Below are 3,831 nucleotides of genomic sequence, written 5' to 3'. Positions count from 1 at the left end.
TGCACAAGGTGAACCAAATTTGACCACGAGGACTCCAAAGAGACCCAGAACTGTGACTGATGACCTGGAGCTGCCTGCCGTGGATAACCCTGACAGGAAGCAGGATCCTTTTCTTGCCAAGCACAGGAAAGTGGAGGAAGACCCTGAGGAGCAATCCCAGGCCATCACCATTGTTATCCAGGAGAGCTGGTGGGAGTATTCTTGCAACCCACGCGTGCTGTGTGATTCACTTCAGAAACATCCTCTCAGATAAGTGACCATTTCTGACTGTAGGCAACTGCAACTAAAAGGAGTGTATTTATAAAAAGGAGAGTGTTTATAAAAAGGAGTGTGTTTATAAAAAGTAATGGACTGCAATCTGGGCCTAAGGTTCTATATAATTTGGAGAAAATTGTTGCAATTATGGGTTCAAAATTCGATTTTCCTGGCTGTTTATAAAAATTTGGCTGTTTAATGATGGCTCGGGGTATGGGGTCTAGGATGTTTAGGGGGGGGATGGGAGGTGGGGCAGGGCTGTGTGTTGGGCCTGACTGTGAACAGTGCATTAGCTCCTTCTAAGTGCTTGCTTTTTCCTGATAATTTTCCTGCTTCCAGCTCTCACTGCACTCCCAGCCATTGAGCCAAGGAGATGTGATGCTGAATTTCTCTGTGCTTGGGAAAATTTGAACGGTGCAAAGCATTGTGAGCTGCCAGGTGAGAAGCCAAGGTTCCATTTCAATTATTGGAGGGATTGCTGGGAAAGAAGGCAAGAGGGGGAGAGTCTGGTGCATAGACTATTGCCTGGGAGAAATGAACATTTTCTCTGGAAATTTATAAAGCCTGGCTTTGCAATTGCTTTAGGCATCTCTCTCTGAGCAGCTTTCTCTCGGTGGTTTTTCAGGGATCTGCAGGGGATGAGAAGAATCCTTTTCCAGTGACTTCTGTGCCACGTGAAGCCAAGACAAGAAGACCTCAAGTTAGGACAGTAAGTGTTTGTTTTGCAGCCCTGCCTGTAGTTTCTGAAGACACCAGCCAGGACTGCCACCCCAGCCTCTGCTTCCTCAGGAGCACTTCTTTTGGGAGCAAAGAGAGAGGGAGGGATGGGGCAGAGCTGCCCCCTCAGGGAAGCACTTGCTAAGTAGCTTGGCTACAGCTGAACAGCACTTGAATTTTTGACTCCTTGCTGAGCCTTTGATCTGTGTTGGCCAAAAGGGATTCCTAGAGCTGCTGATACATTTTTGATTGTACCCTTTAATCATTACAACTGTTGCATTGTCCTGTGGTACAAGCAGTGGGGAATACTGAAAAGCTGTAACCTGCCATCCCATGGGGCCTTTGCGGTGTCATTTTCCATAAACCACCAAGTTTTGTGGGCCCCTCTGGGCAAAGGAACGCATTGCCATGATGTGCTGTCAAACTTGCAAAAGAAAATAAACACGATGTGGCTAGCTGAGTGGCTGGCAGGCTGTAAAAGTCCTCTCCAGAAAGAGGCAGCTGCTGAAAGTGAAAAAGTCTTGCAGGTCCTCTTGTAGTAAAGTCACTCCAGTCATTGATTGTGTTCTGCCAGGTGTGCCTGTTGCATGAATGCAACCAAATGTTGTCTCTCTTCCTCCTTTTGTTCCAGAGCTTGCTGCTGAACAAAGCCAAGTGAGGGGACCAAGAACCGGCCTGACCTCATCCACGGAACGAGTCAGAAGTTACAGTGACCCAGACTGGAACCAAGTGCCTTAACTGGGTCTCCAGGATGTAAATAGTTCAAAGTTCTCTGTTGTTTTGAAGCCTTAAAAAACTTTTTTTCATTAATTTTCTTATTGTTCAATGCAAAGCACCTGCATATTTTTTAAATACAGTTGTATTTTTTTTCAGCTGGAAAACTTTTGTGTTTTTTGAAGGTAATGCTTTTCTATCTTGCAAAAGTAGGGCTGGAGTGTGTTACCTGCCTATGAAAAGACCTAGTGCAGTGAATTGTCTGAATGGGCCCATGTCATGATGGTCTCTAAATGTGTCTATTATGAATAACTAACAGGACAATTTTCACACCTATTGCTGACAAGGAATTCTGCACTCAGACTGTGGTAATGAGGGTCTTGCTCAGTTTTGGCCCTGTCAGACCCAAGTTTGGGTGGCAAAATGACACCCGAAGTGTGGCTGGAAACAGCTCTGTCTGTGTCCTGTGCTGGAGGGATGGGACTCACAGGGAGGATTCCTCCTTGGGTTGCTTTTTGGCATTTGGGTTGGTGGAGATGGACAACTGCAACAGGGCCTTGGGATTGCTTGGATATTGTTGTGAGTCTGAGATTTTCCAGGGGGAGGAATCTCTTCTGACAAAGAAGGGATTAAGTGGCTGAATATGGAACATAAGGCACATTTTGCATTTGGATATTTGCCTGCAAACACTGGTGGTCTCAGTGAGTGTCCAGGAGCAGAATTTGGTACCAAAGCAGAGCATTCTTCCTGTGGGAGAGGACTCAGGCTCCCTCTCAGCCACACCCTAGGGTGGGCTCAGTGATTTACAAACCTGTCAAGGGAACGCAAAAGGGAAAAATGAGCTGTTTGCAAGCACTTCTCCCTTGCCACGCTAACAGTGGAGGCAGCATCCACAGCACCAGTGTGTTCAGTTGACACCCTTCCCTACCCAAAGATTTCCTGGAAATTATTCTTGCAGTGTGGCTCAAGGAGTTAGTTTTTCAGAGAAATCACACTTCTGTGGGGAAAAAAAAAAAAAAAAAAAAAAAAAAAACCACAAAAAACCAACCAAAACACTTCAAGTTTTCGGTCACCTTTCAGTTGACTTTGATAGGCTTTGCATCAATGTTATTTATATAAAATATTTAGAATCAAGTTCAAAAACTGCTAAACAAGAAATTTTATTTGCACAAGTAGTTTCATTGTGCCTCAAACACAGATGAGCAGGTTCCTTTTTACAGTCATATTCCCCCATCTTCACACTCAAGTCACTGTATTGCAATATGAAAGCAAATTATTGGTAATGGTCATAAGATAGTCAATAAAACACAGATACTTGATATCAGTGAGAGATTCTGGAATCTTGATTTATCACTATGCTACTCCAGTGTGTTGACACCCTTGTCTACACAAAGATTTCCTGTGTGACAGCAGCATCCTGCCATCCTCACATCCAATGGTGTGTCTGCCTTAGCCCTCTGCTGCTGTCACATGCCCTCCCTATCTCTGACAGACCTGTGTGAGTGTGGAGAAAAGGATGGTATCCCAAAAGAATTTTGATTACAAGAAAGAATTATCTCCCTTTTCCACATAATTTCATGTTGTAGGAACAGGTCTGCACAGATTTAGCAGTACCCCCTTTGTAAAATACCTCTTTGTGGGTTTGAGGCTCAGGAAAATGAACAATAAATACCAGCAAATGCCTACATTTCCAAAAGGGGTTTCTGTAGAAAGGACTCCTGCCTGTCATTCTGCCTTCTGGCCCTGCAGGACCACTGGGATCATGGCTGGGTCTTTCTGCATTTTCAAGGGACTGGCCTTTTATGTTCACTCTATTAAAATTCTTAGTGCATTTCATGGATAAGCTGCCCTAATGGGTGGAAGGAAGGTCCATGTTCCCCCTCCCCATTTTACCCATCAAATCTTATTTACTCCTCATCCCTGGAGTTGTCCCTGTCCATAGCAGGAGGGCTGGAACTAAACCATCCTTAATGTCCCTTTCAACCCAAGCCATTCTATGATTCTATGAAATAACAGAAAAATTTGAAAAATCCAGTTTATTTCAACCTTGAGCCAGGTCAGGGGCCTGCAATGGGTTAGGAAAGATGCTCATTGTTTTCACTTGGGGCTATTCTAGGACATGAACAAGATGACTGTTCGAAAGCA

At 44.5% G+C, this 3,831-nt stretch overlaps 1 long non-coding RNA gene across 1 annotated transcript; it reads left to right on the top strand.

Moving 5' to 3' along the window:
• Positions 1–518: 518 nt before the first annotated feature.
• On the top strand, positions 519–1,813 carry LOC121339848. Its single transcript, XR_005953220.1, has 3 exons — positions 519–693; positions 881–964; positions 1,604–1,813. It is a non-coding gene; the product is annotated as an uncharacterized LOC121339848 (long non-coding RNA).
• Positions 1,814–3,831: the final 2,018 nt, after the last annotated feature.

This window comes from Onychostruthus taczanowskii, unplaced genomic scaffold (genome assembly GCF_017590055.1).
Source record: "Onychostruthus taczanowskii isolate IOZ18803 unplaced genomic scaffold, ASM1759005v1 scaffold38, whole genome shotgun sequence".
NCBI classification, from domain to species: Eukaryota; Metazoa; Chordata; class Aves; order Passeriformes; family Passeridae; genus Onychostruthus; species Onychostruthus taczanowskii.
Note: the sequence above shows the minus strand (reverse complement) of the source record. Positions and strands in the feature narration are given on the sequence as shown.